Below are 24,604 nucleotides of genomic sequence, written 5' to 3'. Positions count from 1 at the left end.
TACACACTATACATTTTTAAACAGTGATTTATTTTGAAAACTTTTCAGATTAGTTTTACAGCTATATCAGAAAATGAATGACTGTTTGGTTATTTCATTTACCAAAGGTAATTGAAGCAGGTATTTATGAAGTCATTGGGAGGTGAACTATCTACAATTCAATAGGTTAATCACTAATGTTCGGAGGATTTTCTTGCCAGGCTGTATTAGGAGGAGAACATCACCAGACACATCTACATTTTTTTATTTAACTAAAACAACAACATTATGTATTCTGGAATTTTTCTTCAACAGCAAACATATTATATTTTAACAAAAAAGCATTTGTCCCTCACTTCTCACATTTATCTCCAGATTTCTTCTCCTAGTCCAGATCTATTCCGCCTGCAACAATCTTCTGTTCATTGAACTTTTTGAAACTTTGCACTTTTAGAGAGGTAAGGGAATGACTGTGTACAGAAATTTGCAGAGGGACAATAGGGTTGAGGTCTGTTATTTCTCACCTCTCTCTATATTATTTATTTATTTTAAAACATTTTTGCTGTTAACAAGCATGTTCTCTCTGGAAACACAAATCCACAGTTTGAGAACTGCAAAACTAAGCATCGCTGATGGTATCTTCTAGACTGAGCACTGAGTCCCATTGGGTAGATAGAAAAATTAATCTGAATAGTCTATACAGAAGCCTGTGGAACACCATAAGATTGGGTCCCTAATCCATGAACTATTTGAACTTATTTACAAAACTTTTCTTAAACATTATATGGCTATATTATCTCATACTATAGAATTAGAATTTCTAATCTCTATTCCATGATGAGATATCTTTGAGCTATAATGTATCTTAATTAAAACTATCTTTAGATGGGTTTTTTCCTCAAAAAGCATTTTATCATAAAAAAATTATATTAAAAAACCCATTTTTAAAATTTTTTTAAAAATAATAATTGATTTTTATCCACCCTGCTTTGCATTGACTTTGGACAGGTGTAAATGACAAAAGGTGTCAGGCAGCAGAGAATCAGGCCCAGCATCCTCGTAAGAATGCTCAGACAGCAAAGAGCACCTGGATCCTCCACACCACACAGCACTAGAGCCTGAGCACTTAATATCACACCAACAGTTCAGTTTCTCCTGGATGGGAAGGCCATCACCTTCCAGGGGGTATCTGACGCTGCAGGCTTGGTAGCATTGCATGTACCTGTCCTGAGGGAAGATGTGCTTTCCAGCCCCCCTGCGCCAGCACTACAGTCAGACTGCAAGATCTAGCCCTTATATCAGGCAAGGAAGGGTTCAGTTTGTTAATAGGAATCTTTTTATAGCTCACACACCATATTTACTATCCTACAGTTATTAAGTGTTTACTTTACTATCATTAGCACACAGGATAACACATATTATTACAGCACCAATAGCATAGCCTTAAATACCTTAACTGAGAGCATCTATTCTAAAATTCAGTCGCTCCCAACAGAAAAAGAAAAGTATGCCATTATCAGCCAACTCATTATCAGAGAGAGTTTTCAGCACATGAGGGAGCTACAGCAATAAGGGCCCCAATTTACAGAAGTGCCATAAAGTCTCTGGAAAAATGTATGTTACAACCCCATTTCAAGGACCGGCCACGGCCCTCCTGCATGCTGATGTGCAACCCTCACCCCAAATCACCATTAGCTCAATTTGCCATTCATATTCTGCCCTGTTGGTGCCCTTTCTCTGTGCTACCATAGTGAGTCAGAACACAGCCAGGACTCTCTTCTTCAGAAAGGAGTTCCGTTTATTTTGCTTTCGTTTTCATTGTCAGCGCTTTCCCAACTGCTACTGCTCTCCAATCTTTTGGGACACTGGGTGGGGACAGCAGAATAGGTAAACGCAGCTTGGGTTCTTTTTTTCCTAAAGTAATTCCACAGGCCCTCTGGATGAGATAATGTGTCGTCCCCTGCCCACATCCAGCCTGCTCAATCTACACCCCCCTCCTCCAGCGCTGACCCCAGGCTGTGCAAAAAGGCTTCTACTGGTTCTAGGAGGAGGGAAGGAGGAAGGGAACAATGCAAAACAGACAGCTGAGCTCATCATCTGTGCAGAAATGGAGAGACCCACATGCAGAGAGTCTTCTCTATGATCTAGCATGATTGGGGCCCAAACCTCAAGGAAGTTTTGGGAACAGTTCAAGGAATGAGTTCACATAGCTTATCCTCATTTAAACCCTCCCACTAATGCACAGAATAAAACATACTTTTCTCATAGGTCCAGGACTATTGATACAGTACTGACGACTCTGGCAATTCTATGTCACAATATTTGATATTTTTCTTAAAGACCCATCTCCTGTAGTCATGTTATTACATGACAATCCCAGCTTTCATTATTTTTGAAGTATGTTTCTGGCCCTCATAATTTCAGAGATGAATCCTGAAAATTTGACTCATCTGAACCCTGCAAGCTCAAAACCTGAAAGGGTACATAAAAAGAACCCAACATTTATTGTTGTCAAATCTCATTCTTTTAAAGCTAATGTCATGATTTTGGGGGGGGGGGGACTGACTCAGACTTGAAAGTTTGGGGATGGCTATACTAATAGGAACATCAGAAAAAAAGATTTTCTCATAGTCACAGGCCTATGATAGCAATGAAAATAATTTTAAATGCATTTCGTAATGGACATGAATTTTTAGACAGAATTAATACATAATCTTCTGAACCACTGACTACCCTGCCTGATGTAATGGGTAACTCCAGAACTGCAGGGGATCACTATGTACAGGACACTGAGCAATAAGAGTTCCTTTACCACAACAATGTCACAAACAGTGCACTGTAATTGCTCAATGAATTAAAGGGATATCATCAGTTTATAATCTGGTTAATTTAGAAAATGAGTTATAGGTATTTTCAGGTCCTGAGTCTCCCTGCCAATTTTTGTGGTTTTACGATCACATTGTCCTATTGGTTTAAAAAAAATGTTCTCCCTTGACACTGTGTGAAAAAACCACATACCGAGGGGAAAGTAACTGATTGATTATGCCGGGAAAACTGTGAAAGTGCTGCCAAATGCACTAAGTCAACTAACTCAGAAAACAGAGTAAGTACTTTTTCTTTAATCTCTTTCAGTTCTAGCAATAGTTGGTGTTACTTATAACAAAAGTACGTGAAATATTTAGACAGAACTCAGTGTAATTTGCTAGGGTTGTGAGTGAATTCCACATAAACCTTATAAGACTGAAAAGAAATGTTCACCCAGACGTGTACAGTCAGGCCCATTGCCACAGTTAAATCTAAGTGCGTCCTCTGTTGTTTTTCTCTTACCTGGTTGATGATGTCAAAGGTGCAAGTGAATAATGGTTCCAATCAAGGCAATTTGGTTCACTACTCCAGTAAATATGGCTCTTTATGATAGTCTCCACCTATTAAGAAAACAAATTTTGGGGGAAAAAAGGTTTAAAAACTACGGAAAAGCCAGCCTGCTGTTTTATTTGATAACATAATGGCATTGTGATGTTGGCTGTATAAATAAATACAACCACCACAATGAGTCAGTCACTGCCATTTTTTTACAACATGTAAGGGGTTTTCTCTGCGAGTAACATAGTACAAGCAATTTGTATCTCTGCTGGGGTTTCCAACGTGCACTGGGTTACAATAAACATGAGAAGTTTCTTCAGTGCTGAAGACACTTGATACATAGGGCCAACAGGTACATAGATGGATTCATTTTCAAACACAGGCACCCAAATTTAACCTGCAAAATCTACACAAGCATGCAGTGCATGCACATTCAGAAAGTATACAAGTGCATCACAAGTGCATCTATACTTAAAACTGCCAACTTCAGTAGGTGTACCTAGTTTGGAAATTTTGGTGCCCAAAACCAGAACAACAACAAAAAAAGCGTATTTTAAAATAGTTTTTAAAACCCTATTTGGCTGTTGTTGAAACATAAAGTTCTATCATTTCTGCTGCTTTGCCTTGCAGTCCTGAGCTTTAAAAACAGCTTCATTTTTTAAACTCACATTTTTGCTTTGTATTAACTATCTGCAGAGGAGAAAGCACCAGTGCATGTTGTGAATTTCCATTTCATACTTCAACTCACTGACTTTAAAAAACACACCTTCTTACTCAACAGAACTGCTCACTGTGTGTGTTCAGTCACAGATCTGCTGACGTTATTGACAAAAAGAAGTTTTTATTGCTTTCTAGAATTTATTCATGATTGTGCAGCGGTGAGAGGGTGAACCCGAGTCTATTCCTGAGCACAGCACTTCAACCCAGTAGTTAACTAAATTCCAGTTGCTGAGTTAAATACTTCCTATTTACTGGGAGCGCCAGAGCATACAGTGAGGTTATTTAGGGTACACTGGCAACTTGCCAGAAGCCTGAGAATCACATCTAATTTGCATACACAATGGAGTGGATTACAACTGCCTTGGTTTTTAATACATTGGTGCTGCCTGCTGAGGGGTGGCCAGAGGCTGCTTCATGTTTGGGACACATTTACTCCACAAGATACACTCTGGCCATTCCTGTCTTAGGACCTGCTCCTGCTCCCATAGAAGTTGATGGCAAAACTCCCACTGACTTCAAAAGGCTTAAAGGGTTCAATGACATGATTTTCCAGGCTGCATCATATGCAGTGTAATACCTAGACATGAGGGGATGGGCTAAGGACAGGATTTCCACTGTTATGAGAATGCAGATGTGGTTTAATAGAAGCACAGTGCCAAAATCCAAAGGATGAAATAGGCCTGGAACCAGTTAGTAATAAAAGACATATGCTTATGTTTTTTTTCTGTAATGTTTGCTATCAGCAACAAAAACAAACAGGCAAATGATAATGTGTTACTAACCAGTAATGTAAACAGTGGTCTGTGCAGGCATTTCAGCATATAAAAAACCATATGTTCTGGCTCCAGACCCTTACACTTTATAGCATCGAAATAACTTTCTAAGAAATTAATTTGGATATAGAATCAAGGAGCTACTTTTGAACTTTTGAACTGTCAGGGCCCAGTCTTTATGGGTGAAATCCTGGCAACACTGAAGTCAATGGCAAAACTCTCACTGACTTCAATGGGGCCAAGATTTTACCCGACATATTTTTACAGTGTAGAGCAGAAAAAGTTCTAGCAAGTAAAAAAATAAATGACATGGCTCCAGATTACCCCACCCTGAAGTAAAACCTGGGTGCCCCTATACACAGCATGTGCTTCCCATAGTAAGATAAGGATAAATTCCAGCTTCGCCCTTAGAAACATGGCCATTTCATTCTGTGGAAACAGGGCTCACTGACTTCACTGACGCTTGTAGCACTTGCAGAGAGTTGTTTTTAATTAAAGTTCCCCAGTGTGTCGTAAATATGCTTATTTGATCCACATAGTAAAAACAGTGGGCTTAATTCTCATTTACACTAAGTCCCCTGCATATCGCTCTGGCAATAGTAAGGAGACTTAGTGTAAATAAGAATAAAGCCTAGTGTGTGAAAGACGTTATTCACGATGCAAAACAAAACCAAACACCACACTGCTGTCCCCTCTCAATAGCTGCAAAGGGAGTATTAAAGCTGGAATCACTGAGGAACTCTATATTCTGTATTACTGATTTCAAATTTGCCTTTTAACATATGGGAGCCAAACTCTTCTTTCACATACACCAGTGGACTCAATGCAATTACACTGACATAACTCAGAGGAGAATTTAGGGTCTAATCTAAATGCCAAAGGCTCCCGTTGACTTTGGTTAGAGATGGATCAGGTCCTTAATCCATACTTTAGAAAGTTTATTCCCACACTTCTTACTTAGACAAAAATCTCAATGAATGGAAGTTTTGACTGAAGAAAGATGGCAAGATTTGGTCCATGTAGTCCTTCTGAATTTCCTTAATCACATCTTAAAAGAACACTGCAGTTAAAGTATTGTATGTGCTATGAGGAAATAGCCAAGCCATAATGTCGGTAACAATCCCAAACAATGCATGTGTCCAACAGAATTATACTGCCCAATTAAGGCACCAAGCAGCATTGTTGCCATACTGAAAAACAACAACTTTTAATTTGTTTGGATCACTTGAATGACTAAAAGATTTAAAAATGTGTGCAATCACCACTTTTTTTGATAGTATGATTAAATAAGCATGAGTGTACCCATCCTTTAAGAACTGCCCACTGGACATGCACAGCAATACAACAATAATCTGATAATTTGATAATATGTGATCATACCTGCCCAACATTTTCTAATCTACTGCAGTTGTTTGCGAACACATACACTAAGATTAAAGACACCTTTTATCTCCTCAGAAGTTAAATACAGTCGGAGAAGCAAAGCATGGCTCATTGCTCGTAATCTTTTTTCAGTTTGAACTTTGTATCTCATAAATTTAGGGATTAGTTTTTACACACAGGCAGAAGTCCACTGGTAATAACTGTTACTGTCTGCTTCTGAAAGACTTTTTTTGTCAGGTTACTTCCCCCACCGCCCTTTGGGAGTTCCACAAACTATTTTATAACTGATAAAGCTGCACCTCGGTGGCAACATAAAAATGTATCAGGAGATTCTGGCATCATAGTCACAGCTGACCTTAAAGATTAATTCCTTTGGTGGATAAACAGGAGCTGGGACTTTGATATTACTTCTTAAACTCTCTCACTGCACTTGACTTGTCGTTTGACAGTCTTTTGTATCTTCCACCTTGCAAAATATTTTAACGTGAACCTAAAGTTTACTGAAAACAACACATATTCTGCCATTTATTACTTCAAGATTTTGGAAAAGTCCAGTAAGTGTATGCAAGTACCTCAAAAGTGCAAAAGGAAACCAAATCCCTGTCTACATTACGACTGCAATGCTGTTAAGGAAATTTACAATTTGCTTCTCCACAAATTTGGTTGTAAACTTGGATCCAATTTCTAGTGTAAAATAGACCTTCACAGTGTTTCAAAACTTGCCTAAAGTCTTGAACTGACCGGGTTTGTAACACAGTGGGGGGCTAACTAAGTTTTAACTAATTTCCTTTGCTGTATTTGTACAGTAAATGGCGTTTGAAAAAGATTCAATAAGGATTTCCAAACATACGCTGAGTGTTTGGACAAATTTAGACACTATCTTAGTTTAGGCCCAAAATATATCCTGTCATCAAATTGTTTGGTACATGGCTGGACAGTAATTGGTACAGAGCACTAGTAATTGCATATGTCTCCTGTTTCTAGTCCAGGGGTTCAAATCCGTCTCAGAAAGGGAAAACAGTTTCATTTGCATAATCAGAATCTCATGGCTGACATTCCTTTGATCTGGTTGATATTTTTAATGAAAAAGTGCATTTAAAACAAAAAATTAACAGAAAATATTTAATTTTTTCAAAATTTTCTATTTTGGGGGGGGAGGGACAATGGGGGGGCTAAAAACCAAAATTGGGGAGGATGCAGCTTTTGAAAACCAAACTCTGAACATTTTGTTTTCACTGTGAATGGCCCGTCCTCATTCCCCTGCTGTGTGAGACAGCTCAGGGCCCATATCAGTGTCTAAGGGGTGTGGACCCACTCTGCTGTCATCTCTCTCCTATAGAGAATAAACATGGCACTTGCAAAGCATTCTGTGCCTTGCAAGCTCAGATGAGAGAAGAGAGGGTCTACAATTTGTCCAACTGTGATTATATGATTGTGATTATGGTGCATTAAGCTTCAGACACCAAATACAACCTCAGTAATTTTGCAGTTATAACCCTCAAAACAAGGTGCAATTAATTAATTACACAATTTGATAGCGGCAGTAACTAAGACTGGAAGCACAAAGTTCTTGACAGCAGAGGAAGGTAAAAACTATGTCACACTTTCACTTAATTTCACATGACCAATGGCAGAACATATCTGTGTTTTACATTACACATGATACTCATCCACCGATACCGGCCTATTATCATAGTATACATGGTTGAGTCAGGAAAAAAAAAAAGAAAGGCAACACTAGCACAATGCTGTAATATCTGTGTTGCAAACAAGATCGGGAAATATTTAGATTTTTTAAAAGCCTACTGGAATTTAAAAAATATTAATGGAAACATTTCTATTAGTCCTTAGGTTCTGTAAAAACCTAATCTTGGGGCCATATTTGACCTGAGAGTGTCCACTTACATTATATTGCTCCCAATGTCTTGTTTATATTCAGGGTTTGTAAAAAGCTAATTCATTTGATTACATTAAAATGTGCACTGGAACCTTTGTGACTGAGTCTTTTGTGAAATGTCAAATGCAAATTGCCTGTACACTCTCTTTCTGTCCGCAGTTGCCCACTGTGCCCTTTTCTGGCTGACCAGAACACTACTTTTCATGCTACCGTAGAGGCTAGATTTTTTATTCTAGCGAAGTTCTAAATTAGTACGGTAAGAGCACATCCCCCTAACTATAGCCCTGTAACCTCAGCACAAATAGAAGTTTAGATGTTGACAGCCGGGATTCATGGCCTCACTATCCAGGCTGGAGGCTTAGAGACAAAGTGATGGCTGACATTGTGTCTATACACAAGTTGCGCAACCCATTTGTCTCGTTTACGACTGCCAAGAAAATACAGCCATTTGCACAGTCAGCTGGCATAAAGAAGCAAGCACATCTAGCGATCATCTGAAAGTGGGAAGGCAAGCAAACATGGAAAGATATCAGCAGAGCCCATTTTAGGGCGCCACATAAAGCTGATGCTGTAAATCAGACAGATTTTTTTTTGTTTTGCTGTGCCTCCCCCTCCCCTGCAACACCCACCATCTGGGACAGAAAATGGCTCACAAATGGGAGCAGGCAGGTCACCTGTGGGGTGGTGGCAGGCCCCAGCTGGCTTCATCCACCGAGGATCCCATGGCAGGGTAGAGCAGGGCAGGGTCTCCTCACAGCCCTCCTCACTGCGCAGGCCCGGGCAGGGCAGCAGTGGGGAGAATGTGCAAGGAGTCCCAGCAGTCAGGGACGGGAGAACGGGGAGAGCAGCAGGCTGCTGCGGGGGTAGAGAGGGGCTGAGCAAGGCTGCACTCCCCACCCCCCCATAACCGCCGGGGCTCCCTGTGCACTGCCCTGCCCTAGCCACCCATCCAGCCGCAGTCTCATGCCCCACCTTGTGCTCCCCTGATAACCTTGTCCAGGGAGCACACCCCACAGTTTGAAAACCAGTACTGTAAATGATTCAAAACAGAGCAAGTAAAGCCTATCCAGGGTACCCGGAGGAGCCTCTACGGTGAAGTGCCTTTGTTTGTGTGCCCTCCTCTAGATAGGGTAATTATCCAGCAATGCCTCTTAGCTGATGACATATAAGCTTGTGGGTAGCGAGGAGAGAGGGGAAGGTCACCTGCACTGTGAAGAAACTAAGGCAAAGGCACTCATGGCTGCCAACCAAGCAGGCTGCAAGACAGCAGGTGTCTTGTAAGCCCATGACAATCACTTGAGTTGTCAAAATGTATCTCACAAGAAAGGGCATCCCTGCAGGTGCGCCCTGTGAATTTGAGCCCACAGCAGAGAATGGCAGTAGCCCAGTCTCCATCACAAATAAAAGTCAACTTGCCCTGAGACGGTGGCAACCAACCATAGGTGCAGAACAGTAGCAGGGAAGTATGATGCCCAGGAAAAAACAAAATCTGTCAACATGGAAAATCAGAATTCCAAGGACTTAGGCTCTTCCCACAGATATTTAAGATAATTTTATTATATGGTGAAAAATAAGACCTTAGTTAGACTGGTGTAATTCCAAAGCAGATATCAACAAAGTTGCTATGGCTTTACACCAGTGTAACTAAGATCAGAATCTGAGCCTAAGTTTCTGGTTGCGAAGACAACATGAACCTGTACATGTTGTCTTTTCAAGTCTGCAGCCTGACAGACTGAAGCAAAGAGCAGCACGTTCATTCTACCAGGGCACTGACTCCATAGGGGGATTATAAAAATGTAAACGCAAACTTTGTTATACAATATCCAGCAAAATGGTTAAATGTCAGTTTAGCGCGTTTCCATTGCAGGGAGATGCACACAGCCTCTTCCCAATTTACTTGCCATTTATGTTGAAGGAAGGTGAAAATAAAACTCTCCCATCCTGATTACAGTCATACTGCACAGGTGTAAATGCACATGCAAAGGGCAAGGCAGCAGAGACTGAGGACCCTCCTACTGAGCCATAACCACTCTGCACTGATGTCACTGTTCTCTTGTTATGTGTTCAGTTTGATTGGTAATTTGTTAGGAGCGTGGGTCCACATCCAGAAATGGCATGCTGGAGAAGGGATGACTTCAAACTCTGCTTCTAGCCCAGTGGGAGTTGCCAAAAAAACGTGTTTGATTTGTATGCGTGAAGTGCGTAGATATTTTCAGCTCCTGAATCAAACTTTGGCTCAGCAACTGACTCCAACTTTTGCTTAACCAAACCATTTTGTTAGCAATTTTTCACTTATTGACTCATGGAACAGAAAAGTAGTTGGAAGGGCTATTCAAGAAAAAAATAAGATTGGCCACAAAAAAAAAAAAAAAAAAAAGGCCGGCTTTTATGTTTTTGGTTTTTAAATAAATTCAGGTGTTAATCAATTACTCAGTCCATCCCAAATTATTTTAGACTTCCTTATTTCATTATCTAAATTTATCATTTCCGTTGATTGCTGCTAATCAATGCTTTCTAATGGCTCGGGTGCTCTGACAGTACAGGAACCAATATTCAAGAAATAAGAATGGCAGCTAGGCCTGAATACAGCTGTTGGAGAGACCTGTTTAAGGGAATGATGGTTACATCTGAGAGATCCCAATTATAGTATGTGCTTTTTGCTAAAGAAAAATATGTTTTGCTGTGGTTTTCCCATAAAATGATGTTGACTTGATCAAGACTCAAACATTATTTGAATTTGGCAATAGTGAGAAAGCAAAATCTCTTTTTAGGATACAAGAAGAACAAAATATAATTGGCGTAGCCTGTATATAATCAATAATCACTGTATCACCTTCTTTCCAGTCTCTAGGGCACAACCCTGCTCCCATGGAAGTCAACATGAAAACTCTAGGAGAGGTAACCGTAGGACTGTCTGAATAAAAATCCAATCCCGTTTTCCTCATTCAGGCTCCAATTCAACAAAACACTCAAGCGTGTGCCTAAGTCCATCCCTATTCAGCTGCGCCGCTATAATCTCTCTAGTGTAGCCGCTCGAAGGGAGAGAGAGCTCTCTTGTCAACTTAATTAATCCACCCCAATGAGCAGCAGCCCTTATGTCAATTGCGTTGTCCACACCAGTGCTCAGGTCGGTATAATTTATGTCACTTATTCACATCCCTGAGTGACATAAGTTATACTGATGTAAGTGGTAGTGTAGACATAGCTGCATTTAAGAATGTGCTTACATCACATTAAAGCTTGAAGTCAACAGAACTTAAGTATGTGTGTAAGTGCTTTTCTGAACAGGGATCCTTTGCTGAAATTTTGCCTGAGGCTCAGATACAACCGGAGATTAGCCTGAGTGAGGAAGGTAGGACTGGGCTCCTAGTCCAACTGTTCCATCAAGATAAGAATGAGCTATACTCTACTTTAAAGATGTACATTACTTTTCTTTAAATACTTCTATGGGTTAATTCAGCAAAAACCTAAAACAGTCTGCTTCAATTCATCTGGCCTGCAAAAATGACAAATATTCAGGGACTCTACCTTTGCTGAACATACATAAACACACAGGGTTGGGCTCTCAAAAGGGCTTAGACACCTAACTGCCACTTTAGGTACCTAAATCCCAGAATCAGACCCCACTGAGATTCACAAAACCCCCTCCCAGCTGCTGCCAAACCCTGTAAGTGCCTAAAATCACTCAGCACCTAATTTTTTGCAGTTAATGTTCCCTAGGCACCTATGATCCCAATTTCGAGCATGTGCACTATGTGCTCACACCATGTGTCTAGATGTCTAAGCCTGAAAGAAATGCACGAACCAGGGGAAGATAGGCATTCCTCCACCTAACTGTCCTGTGGGGCCCAATCCGGATCAGTCCTTACAGCCAATTTTACACAAAACAAGAGACTAAGAGGGAGCACATCCTTCATAACTTTTAGCCCAGGGGTTAGAGTACTCAACTAGGATGTGGAAGACCCCCAGTTCAAGTCTCCCCTCAACCTGAGGGGGAGAAAGGATTTGAACAGGGATCTACCACCTCTCAGATAAGTACCCTAACCATTGTGCTATGGGATAGTCTGATGTGGGATTTCTTCAGTCTCTCATGAAGCTGTTCCACTGTGGAGAAATAATTTAAAAAGTCACTGAAGCAGGGGATCCTGGATCTTCCACATGCCAGGTGAGTGCGTCAACCACTGGGCTACAGAGTCATCAGGCCGCAGACAGAGAGCAAGTATATAAGAATGGCTCTGTAGCCCTTCTTTTGTAAAGGGTGTGTAGTTGTGAATCCAAAGCAGAGGGAGGTGCCTCCCCTGCAGCCTAGACGAGGTGCTTGACTCCAGAAGACAGGCAGCGTTTAGCATATACCCTTTTGGTTGGCATTTTCCACTGGCTACCATAGGCGAGGCTTTTGTGGATCCCATTCTGAGGTGGCTCTCTCTCCCCATTCATTGTATAGGGAGCCTAGGTGCCAAACTCAGGCTCTGTGAATCCCAGGGATTTTTTATGCACCTAAATGTCGGCCTAACTTCCTTTGTGAATCTAGCCCATACTGCCCAGAGGGTGCCAAAAGCCATCATGCTAGAAGGGGGCAATGAAGAAAAGTGGAGGCCAGAGGCCTCTGAGCAGAAATTCCTGGCCTCTAGTGGGTTCCAGGGATCCAAGCAGATCTTTGTGGATCCACAGATGAAACCCCCAACCTCTTTCCCAGAGGGTATGGGGAACCCACTGCCCAGTGGAAGAAATGTTGTGAGTTTCAAGTTAGAGTTCCAACCATTAATATAATCCATTGCAACTCCCAGGCATGTACAGTTTCCCAGGAGTATTCCTGTATTGCACATTACTGGGAAAGAAAAAGAATACTGCAAACAGCAGGATTGTTAACTTCAGTAGCAATTTATAGTCAATAGGCTAGAAAACTGAGTCCAGCCATGCTATTCCCACCAAAAGATAATGGGTGGGAAGCAAATATGGCTTTAAAATACCTTTGCATTTCTCAAGGACCAGGCAGTCCTTGGCAATAATCACAAAAGCCTAAGGCTGCCCCATGGCCTCTTTCTCCCAGACACATCCCCTATCACAGGGACCTGGCTGCTTTATGCTGACAGAGCGCCCCAAAGCATCGAGAGTGGGGGCAAAGATCTGACCCAGTCTCTTTTTGAGACTACAATCTATCACTGTCCCAAAGGCACATGAGCTGTGTAAAATACAATACGGTATAAATGTTTGCAGAAACTAAACAATTACAGCAAAATGCACGTTACACAAACATCTTATCTACCAAGATGATACAACAAACAAAGAAAGCACAAAGGCAACAGCATTGTTAAAAAAGAAACAAAACAAAAACAACAACAGAAAAACCATTTAGTGAAGAGCTCCACCCCTCTTTCTGCAGCCATTAGGACAGCAATAATACTGCAATGGCCAGCCAGCCTGGAAAATTGGATAAACTGAGACAGAGAAGAGACAATTGAAAGTAAGGAGACAGACTGAAAAAATAAATGAGAACAGATGGAAAGCAGAAATGCACTGTCCACGGTATAGCTGTAATACTGCTAGTAACAGCCATATTTAAATGAGAGAATAGGATTTTGCTTTTAAACAAAAACGTTCTAGAAAAAAACTGTTCTATAGAGCAAAAAGAACAGGAGCACTTGTGGCACCTTAGAGACTAACACATTTATTTGAGCATAAGCTTTCGTGGGCTAAAACCCACTTCATCGGATGTATGCAATGGAAAATACAGTATATCTTCCTACCGTATTTTTCACTGCATGCATCCGATGAAATGGGTTTTAGCCCATGAAAGCTTATGCTCAAATAAATTTGTTAGTCTCTAAGGTGCCACAAGTACTCCTGTTCTTTCTGCTGATACAGACTAACATGGCTACCACTGTGATACCTGTTCTATAGAGCTCTCTCCAAAACAGTCTACAGAGCAGTTTTATGACACACTCAGAATTTCATGCTTAGAAAAAAGATTCCTGGCCACACCAGTCAGCAAAACTATACTCAGTACAACCAAGGGCCAGATTCTAATACCCTTAACTCCTTACTACGCAAGTAGTCGCGTTGACTTCAGAGAGGGCTACTTGTGAAACAAAAGTTCTATCAGAGCATTAGAATCTGGCCCCAAACTAGCAGTAGCCATATCTAGTTTTTGCTAGTGAGGTTTCAATCAAAGAACCCAAACTTAAAAGCTCTCCCTACTTCTTCCTAGGTTAACACAGACTACTTAACTTGAGTCTTTTCCTTATTAATATGGCTAGTGAGTGAGATTAGAGAGCTATTATTCTGATATAGAACGGTTTTACAGACTGCCATGGGAACAGTGTCTAGCAGAGTTTTTCTAATATGGCTCTCAGGGAAAAAAAAGTGCTTCCCATACCGGTACAGGGAACAGCTCTAAAAAGAACAACTATTTTTAATGTGGTTGTTACTAGCATTATTTCAAACACAATGTGGATGGAGCTTCTCTGTCATCCATCTGTTGTCACAATTGTCTTTCTGTCTCCTTAACTTTTTTCTTTCCTATCTTAAACCAAAAAAAAAAAAAAAAAGAAGCATTCGACCAAAACCTGATCAAAAAGTGACTTAGTCTAAAGGTAACACTGACTGAGTACAGTACAGCAATTCTTCTAACATCCTTTGCAAATAACATCAAGTTTTGGCCACTATGATGTTACAACTGTGGCTGTGGATTTTTAAAATTCAAATCTGATGTGCTCAACACCTCGCTAAAATGATTTATTGATTTAAGGATTCCAACTGTGAACCTGCCATCAAAGAGACATGCCAATCTGCTCAAGAGGAATGCAGCCATGAAATCACATAACAAGAGGCAAACACTTCTTTAAAAATTGACAGTGAACTTAATGATAGTGTTATGAAAAAATTATGCCAATAAAATTGAACTGGAAGGTGTCACTGGATGAAATATTAACTGACCCCTTGACATGTTTGATTCCATATATACTACTCCTTGGCAACTGGGTTGTCAGGTCATTCTCCCTAGGAGGTCTTTGACTGTGTAATTCACTTCTTTCCTTGATCCAATTGAGTCCAGAGTTAGTAACCTTGCAGGCAACCTGCAAAACCCATCTTGCCTTGAAGATATTTCAGGGAGATTGTGAGTTTGTAGATGAAGGCAATGGAGTCTGAAGGATGAGTTAGGTGGCTTGATAGAGTGACTTCATTTCTTGTGGGACAGCCTATTAGTTGGAAAACTTGTAATTTGAAAAATTAATGAACTAAAGATTTCTACTGAACTATTTATATTTCTAATTGTGTTTTTTAAATGTTGGGTGGTGCCTCTGGAGAGATGATAGAGAAACAAAAGAATACATGACAAAATAAAACAAAATATTAGGTCAGGTCTTCATTTTGAAGGTTTTGATACCTATACCAGTAGCTAGGATACTGGCAAAGTGCTCCTAGTGTGGACAGAATGTATACCAACCATCAGCTTGGATTGATATCGCTTATTCCAGGCCCCACCTCCTGGCCTGCCTAGTGATATAAGCTATACTGGCAAAAGCACCATTTTGCTTGTATAGCTGTGTCTACACTGGGAGCTTTTGCTAGCACAACTATGTTGGCCACAGAAGACAGCTCATCATGTCCCTGATTGATATGGCAATGTCAGCAAAAGTCTGTATTACAGCCCTGGCCTTAGAGTGGTGGGGGCGATTTCCCATACTTTAAAGACTAAGTTATTGCCCTCTGCCAGTATTGCAAATTTTATGTTTTCATGTGCTTCTACAGGAACACATCATGATACGATGTCTCAGGAGTGGTACCCTATACAGCACTTCTAGAATAAAAAGAAAATCTGGCCCACTTTCATGTACTGACTCGCTCTGCTGCTTTCCCAATATTTGGGAGGGGGAAAGCTGAAGGACCCCAGCCGGCTCACTCCCCGACTCTGCCCTACCTCGTCCCGCTCTGCAAAGCCCTCATTGTGGGCTTTCCAAGGATCAAGAGAAAGTGGAAGCATACAATAGAGATTGAATGCTCGCCTTCTGCAGGCAGAGGCTCCTCTCCAGATAGAACAGGTGCCTGAGATCTTCTCTTCCTATTTGTATTGTGACTGTAAGTGTGCCGGAATAATTTTATTAAAAGAAACACATTGAGTTAGACAGACATGAAGAAACAAAACCAAATTCACCGAGGCACTGAAAAATTCATATAATTTAAACCATATTTTAGAGGAATCATCATGCAGATCCACAGGGACAACAAAAATATCACCCAGGCATGCTGCTTATGATGTATTCCATTGTTCCCAATCATCCGTGTTAAGATTTTTAACATTGTCATCTCTGAAAGTGATTTTCATAAGAGAGTGGGAAGTGACTTTAATATGCCCTTGAATAAATTAAGATCAGCGAGGGCTTTGGCAGTATAGTCACATGTGGCTTGCAGCCCTAGAAGGGTTTACCTGCCTTTGGTTTGGCAATGTCTAGAGCTGTGGTCCCTGTCCACCAAGCATAATCTAATTTCTTTACAAGGCCTGCAGCAGATATTTCTGGCAGGCTGGATCTAATCCAGGCTACTATGGTTTCCATGGACAGGAAGTTTGAAGTTTTGGGATTAAAACGGCAGGAGGCTGAGAAGAAAATTGAGGACCTGGAAATAACAACTGATGGGTGTGACGCAATCATCACTGCGAAAGCTACAGAGGGTGAGGCTTAGAAAAATTTAATCAACAACCTGGAGAATAATCTCAAATAAAGGGCTATGTTTAGCATAGGGGCAGAGGACTCCTGAGACTGTACTGACAAGAGAGGTTTCCGTATCCTTTTGCAAAGGGATTTCAACCATTCCCTGCTGAATAACACAGCAAGCGTGTGATGCGAAAGCATATGGCAGTGCAGACTGACTTGCCTGCTATGTCTTTTTTCAAACAAAGCTGCTGCTGTCTAAGAGCTACAGCAGTGATAGGGTTAGAAAAGTTGGGATGGACAGACTTGATTTCCACACCACCACAGTGAGGGCACATATGGCAGGATTACCGGGAAGTTCATTCAGGCAACTCCCTACATAATAATTGTCTAATGTGCAATACTTGGCATGAGAATCATAACTTCAGCAATAACACACAAGCATAACCCTAGCTTTCCTGGCTCACAAATATTGTTCTAGCCAATGTACAGTCCTGCTGTTCCTTGGCACATATGATTTTCAAGCTGGAATAAAATAAATGGCACTAAAAGGCTGTGTGCTATCTCCATCTCCATCTGTCAATAACCACCCACCTTCATTCCACTGTCGTCAAATCTTAATATAGTGATGTGTTTTTTAAAGGGCAGTATTTCTTAAAGGGGCAAACTGTTATCACCACTAGGATCTTATGAAGCTCGTAACAGAATGCCTGTGAGCCTAGCCCTCTCTCCGTCAACTATCCTCCCACTGGGAGATCCTGAGGGGAACATGACCGACTGTGAGTTCTCATCCCACCAGCTCTTTATTTTTCAGCTAAACCCCAAAACTCAGACGCCATTGAATGCTGAGACCCCTGTGTGTTGCTTGAAAGGTACAAATAATCCTTAAAGGTACCCTAAATGGATGGCTGAGGACTCCCTAAACGTGGCTCCTGCGGCTGCTTCAAATTATGCTGTGGCCCATACTAACCCTTGGCTGCCTCATGGATCAGGAGATCACAAAGATAGGTTTTTAAGCAATCTTTGCCCCTGCGCTCTGCTCTGACATCTTTCAAAGATCTATCTCTGGGCCAACAGGAGGGCCTACACTCAAAAGCTAATCAAAAAGAGAAAAATGATAAGAGAGAACACAGTTAGGGCCACAGTTAGGGCCACCATAGAAGACACCACAGAGGAAAACTGAGGTTGCAGCAGGGGAAGGGCGCAACGGGGCTCAGGGCTTTAGCAACAGGGGGAGCACTGGGCTGAAGCCAGCACTCCCCTCGTAGCTAAAGCCCCAAGCCCTGACGCCCCCCCCATGGGACTGAAGCCAGGAATGGAGCCCTGGTGCTGAAGCCCTGTGCCTCAGTGCCCCCTGCGTGGCTGAAACCAGGAGCAGAGCTGTGAGGCTGAAGCCCTGAGCCCCAGCGCTCCCCCCAGGTCTAAAGCCCTGAGGTGCTCCTGAGGATCAGAAGCCTGGACCCTTCTAACTACTGAAGGAGAACTTTTAAAAGACACAGACTGTGAGGATATCATTAGTGCGTTTGTGGAGCAGAAGTCAAGGAAGAAATATGTGCATGTGCAGTAAAGTAGCACCTACCTGCTACCTAGGTGATTGTTTTAGTTACATGTATTTTTGTTATTGTATTGAATAAATATTTAAATTATCATGTATATTTCTTCGTTTCATTTTTTATGGAATACATGAAGGTCAGCTGTAGGCGAGGCGGGGAGCACTGAAGATGCTGTGCCTCCGGGCGCATAAGGTGTAAATCCAGCCCTGCATGTTACATGGGGGCTGGACATCACACAGGTCTGCCTTCCATGTACGTACTGAGATCTATCATTGAATCTGTCCTTTTTTTTCTAGCAATATTTGTATCTACTCAGAACGGATAACATCCATACAGGATGCTCTTTTTAAACTGTGTATTCTAAATTGATATACATCCACTCAGATGCATGTTTTGATACTCCTATTTTGTAAGGCTATGACTCCAGAAAACTTATATACAGATGTGAAAGAGAAACTTCTACCTGTCTACATTTTTATATGACACTCATATCACTCATGTTAATACTCAGGACACCCCTGTGAGGTTGAGGAATTAGCAATCTCCATGCCCCAAATGGGAATCTCAGGCACAGAGAAGGTAAGTGACCTGCTCAAGCTCACACACAAAGTCTTTGGTTTAGCCAAAGACTGAATCTGCTGAGCCTTGTAACCATGAGACCATCTTTCTTCCCATGTTGATGCATTCCATTGAAGGAAAATGATCCAAAACCACTCAGATTATAAAAATAAATGCTATTACCATTCAAAATTGTAATTTTGGCCAGATAATCCCTCATTAGAAATAAAATTTTAAAATCTCTACTGATACATGAGGTAAAATCATATTACCATTTTTATCATTAATTCATATGTGTATTAAAAATGGAATATATACTGCAGATGAGAAGAATGAGAGGGGATTTGATAGCTGCTTTCAACTACCTGAAAGGGGTTCCAAAGAGGATGGATCTAGACTGTTCTCAGTGGTAGCAGATGACAGAACAAGGAGTAATGGTCTCAAGTGGCAGTGGAGGAGGTTTAGGTTGGATATTAGGAAAAACTTTTTCACTAGGAGGTGGTGAAGCACTGGAATGGGTTAGCTAGGGAGGTGGTGGAATCTCCTTCCTTAGAGGTTTTTAAGGTCATGCTTGACAAAGCCCTGGGTGGGATGATTTAGTTGGGGATTGGTCCTGCTTTGAGCAGGGGGTTGGACTAGATGACCTCCTGAGGTCCCTTCCAACCCTGATATTCTATGATTCTATGATTTTGGTAAAGTCAAAAACCATGTAATAAATAGAATACACATTTACACATATAATGCATTGAGATGGAGGTTTCATGTGTGTTGATGCAAGTTATTTATTTCCTCTTTCCCATTGCATAAATCTAATTCCAAGAGAGTGGCTTAGGCTACCTGAGTGTGCACACAGGAAACAGCACGGCTGAGTTCTAATCCTATGCCTGCCACTGAGTAGGCAGTCATGAGGCCAAAACTTTCAAAGGTGGGTGTCTATAGTTAGGCACCCAAAGAAGTGGCCTTATTTTATGAGAGGGTGAGGCCCATAACTTCTACTGAAGTCAACGTGCTTTCAAAATCAGGCCACTAATTTATGTGCCTAAATCTGGCTTTAGATCCCTCACTCTAGGCACCTACATTTGAAAACCTTGGTCCTAACATTTCTGTTTCCCAGTTTCTCTGCCCATGAAATGATGGTAATAATTCCTCTCTCATTAGGGGCACTGTGAGGATTAGTTAATATTTCCAGAGCCCTGTGTTAAAGGATTACATTAATTTTGCATATAAAAATAAAAATTCAAAAAATAAAACAACACAGAATTTATATAAATCAAGATCATGATCCAAGTCCCCAAGTTTGGGACTTGCAATGAATTATGTGGCTACAGCATAGGATAGATGCATTTAACCAATAAAAATACATAAATAAACTAAGTGGTAATGAAAAAAGCTGATAGCAAAAGGAAATAATTATTGGCCTCCTTTTGAAGATGAAATTGAGAGAGGACGTCTGAGTGGTGGATTTCACAATTGCCGCAAAAAGCTGTGCCATAATATGTAGCCAGCGTGTTTTCAGAATCGATAAAAGCAAGGGTGGGCCTTTTTCCATGGTTTTCATGGAGCTGCCTTAGCAATCAGCTGGAAAGGGGGACTGCTGTACCTCTGCATGCTGGTAGTGTAAAAAGCTGCAAACATGCTAAACAACAGCATGGCATGAGCAGTTTATTTATTACAGAGATAGCTGTAAAGTCTGATACAAACAGACAAGCGTTAAGCCTCCAGTGCACAGCTCAGAACACAGGCTTACTGACCACAACATGCACTGTATAAACCTACTTGTATTGTGTCATCCAAGACCTCCGTTAGACTGACATCCTTTACTCAGTCTTCCTCCTCCTCCCCCCGTTCTTTCCAGTAAACCCTCAAGTTATTTTCTTATGTCAAGATGCCCTGGTACTGACCTGAAGTGCTGGTGATAGTGACTGAACAAGAGTATGAGGAAACATTGCTATCACAATCACTGAGATCAAGAGCTGTCAATAACTGTGTTACACAAAATGTCAGGCTAGATCACAGAGGTCCCTTGTGGCCTCGGAATCTATCTATGAATAATAGTCTCAGTTCCACATAGGGTGAACATCCATCCCTTATCATCAGGGAATCTCTTATTTATGGTCTGATCCTGCACCCATTGCAGTAAGTAGCAAAACTCCTACTGACTTCAGCAGATGCAGGATAGGATCATAGGTCTCAATCCAGCAAATCACTTAAGCACATGTTTAACTTTCAGCAGGTGACTAGACCATTAAAGTCATGCGCATAAAACTAAGTCCTTTGCTAGACTGGGGCCTTAGTGCACAGTGCTCTGCATCCTAAAACAAATGGCTACAGGTGAATGACGACACAGAATACTGCACTGTTCACTGACAAATATATTCAATTTTAATTTTATTTTGTGTACATAAAAACTATCCTAATTCCCTTGCTCATCCACAGGCAATTTTGGGGGTTGTGGGATTGATTGATTTTCCAATTTAGTTGATCTTACTTTCCCCTTTGCCAATCAGACGTAACTCCATTGTAGCTAATGGAATTCCACTTGTAGAAGTGAGAAATTGGTTGATTTTCCAATTTAGTGCAGCCTATCAAAATTAAGATAAAAAGGAACAGATTCTTCATAGGATTTATAGTCCAATTCCACATTCCAAGTTTTGCGAGAGTAAAGACTACTGGATAAGGCTCACAGTTCACAAATAACTAATGCCCACAACTTTTAGATGCTGCTACTAGACTGTTGCCAATGTGCTCCCATTTAACAAATTCTAGATTCACTGATCCTTGTGCAGCCAGGTTTCCAAACACTTACACTCAAACTGACCATGGCAATACTGTTGTGGCTTTTACCATTTGCCTATCAGCCTACTAGTTTTGGAAAAAATGACCTCTTATCCTCAGAAGTGACCTGTTCAAAAGAGAATTACGGCCCATTTGTGGAGAGACATGGGCTGCTGCATCTGTTTGTTTAAAAGTACAAAGGCCTTTCTTTTACAGGACTCTCAAAGGAGCACTTAGCACTGAACTGAGATGCACAATTTAAAATTTATTTTTGTTTTGAATGCTTACCAATCTTTCGCCTGAAGTAATTATGCTCTATGCTCTCAAAACTGATGGCTCATTTTAAATCAACCAAAGTTCCATGCACAGAGTAGCTGTGGGATTAGACCCTCTATGCCACAATAAATCATTATGGCTGTACAGGATCACTTTATATCAGAGATCTAGACATGAACCCCACCTAAGACTGAAATGAAGTGCCCAAAAAACAAAGTGGAATACACCATAAGGAAATTGTGAAGAAAAGATTATTTCAATGTGTTAAAATCTATATTACAACACAAAACAAACAAGAAATTCTAACTTAAGGCTCTTGCTCCTTTCTGATCTCCTCCTATTGTGAACCAAATCATACACACATTCTTAATACACCAACCTGTCAAAACATGGTGAGTTAAAGATGGCCTCGTATCACGAGTTCATTGTTTTGATATGCTTACAATTGGGCCTTTTAGAGGGCCTGATTCTGATCTTACTTTCCCCTTTGCCAATCAGACATAACTCCATTGTAGCTAATGGAATTCCACTTGTAGAAGTGAGAAATCGGAATCAAGCCCATAATGTATATTCTATCTAACACCATATTTTTAAACATATATTCTAGTTCTACTCACATTTTTAGAGGCACCTGAGAAGGTCCATTTTTTTGTCAAAACTATTACAGGAAAATGCTGTGAGTAACCGTCATTAAAAAAAATCAACAATGTCATTAAAAATTAACCAAAAGAAAGCAGCAGTGCTATGTTACTAACTAGTGGGTCGGGGGTGTCTCATATTATTACATTGAGAAGGGCAGCAATGGAAAACCTTTTTCAATTGGTGTTTCTATTCCCTCCTCTTTTACTTGGTTCAGAAGCCCTGCATAATTAATACTGTAGTACTTAATAAATGCTTATGAAGCTACTATCTCTCTACTCTTTCAGTTTAATTAGGTGACTGACTTCAGGCATACTATACATTATAATGACAATTTAATTACTTTTTTAATGAGCACACTTAAAGATTTATAAACAGGAATAGAATAATACAGAACACTGAAAACTAGAAATACTGTGAAATGAAGCAACAGCTCAAAGTAATCAAATCTAATGTATCTATCTAGTATCGGAACACCTGTAATGATAGAGACATGCAACATAGTATGTACAGCAGACTCATACAGAATGTTGGATTCCTCCTCAGAATACTGGTTATAATCTCCTTTAGAATTCATCTTTTTGTACATGTGAATCATGTTATATTTAGCGGTTAATAGCCTAAAGTGGTTCCAGGAACAGTAAGATAACTGAGCTTTATACAACCTAAAATCTATTTGTAAAAATGAATGGCCCTTTCCTTCCTTGTAAGTACGGTAATCAGTAGATTTCCTCTCTCACATCATCCCATGAAACCCATACCCAGAAAACGTGATTGCAGAGAGGCAAATCTCCTAAACCATTCCACCTGGCAGAGACAGTCAACAGTATTCAATGGGCTACAGGTTTAACAATCCTCAACCCAGATTAGTCCTGGCTAGTATGTCAAAAACTTGCATGTGAAAACATTGAAAACTATCTGCACCACTCAGTGTAATCATCAAAGTCTGCTCACTTGATATTGCTATTATTTCATTTAGGGCTTAATTCCCCTCACATACATGACTGTAAATTCTGAGTAATTAATGGAATTAGACTTGTATAAATTTGAAGTAAATTAAAGAATCAGACCCTTAATTTTTACTTTAATGTTGCTCAAAAGCAATCAAACGACAACAGATATAATGTGCAATAAATATGAGGAAACCACTGTCCTTTTACTCTTCCTCATCAGGAAAAAAATAAAGATCAGCATACAGCGATGTACAGCTATTTCATAAACACAACTGGGTACTAAAAACAAACAAAAATATACAGCTTTTAACTGTCTTCCCCGAGTCAGCTACGGCCGCCACAGAAAACTGATGCCATGTGCCCTCCCATTTACGAGCTGTCATGCATGGTTGCTCCCTTTATTGCAGTTTTTATCACAAATTGCTGTAGTCTGTTCTGCAAATAGAAGAGCGAGTCTCAAATATATGGACTGATGGCATAAATCAGGGAGCAATTTACATTGATACTAGTAGCTTTCTTCCTAAGCCAATTATTACAAAAAGGATGCATGTACCTGACAACTTTCTTCTTTATGCTGGAGAGAATTCAGCAAAGCAGAGAATTCTGCTCCATGCAACCTCCTTCAGAGTGGCACACAAGGGCCAGAGGAGGCAGGGCAGGGGTGAAACAGAGAAGGGCTGGTAAAGAGATCTTACACTGCATAGATTTCCCTGCAGGGAATCCTGGTAAGTGCCTCACATAGAGTAGGTTACTTCAGCCATCAGTAGCTTCTGTGGAGTAGCTCTGTAATCACTCACCTGCCTGGGGGTACTCTCTCAAATCCACCCCCGCCCTGCTCGTTTCCCTAGTGCCCAGGCCCAATTAGTCGTGGCTGGTGCCTGGGGTTCAGGATTTTAGCCTTACTTATGGTGAAGTGTGAAAAATCTCTCTAGGAATGGGTATCTCTGTCTTTCTCTACATCAGAATGTTGCACAGGTATAACTTAAATTAGTTTTTAAACCACTACAGTTAAATTGGTGCAAACCCCTGTATCAACACTTTTATTTCAGTTCAATTAAAACCTATTCCCAATCGATTTAAGCTA

At 40.7% G+C, this 24,604-nt stretch overlaps 1 protein-coding gene across 5 annotated transcripts in view; it reads right to left on the bottom strand.

Annotated features, from left to right (window-relative positions):
* Positions 1-24,604, bottom strand: part of HIVEP2 (HIVEP zinc finger 2) — a 170,791-nt gene that overhangs the window by 61,389 nt on the left and 84,798 nt on the right. For all 5 annotated transcript variants that reach the window (XM_039530259.1, XM_039530258.1, XM_039530261.1 and 2 more), the window contains one exon: positions 3,307-3,404. The gene's annotated coding sequence lies outside the window, so the exon portion shown is untranslated. The remainder of the gene's footprint in view (positions 1-3,306; positions 3,405-24,604) is intronic.

This window comes from Mauremys reevesii, linkage group 3 (genome assembly GCF_016161935.1).
Source record: "Mauremys reevesii isolate NIE-2019 linkage group 3, ASM1616193v1, whole genome shotgun sequence".
NCBI lineage: Eukaryota > Metazoa > Chordata > Testudines > Geoemydidae > Mauremys > Mauremys reevesii.
Note: the sequence above shows the minus strand (reverse complement) of the source record. Positions and strands in the feature narration are given on the sequence as shown.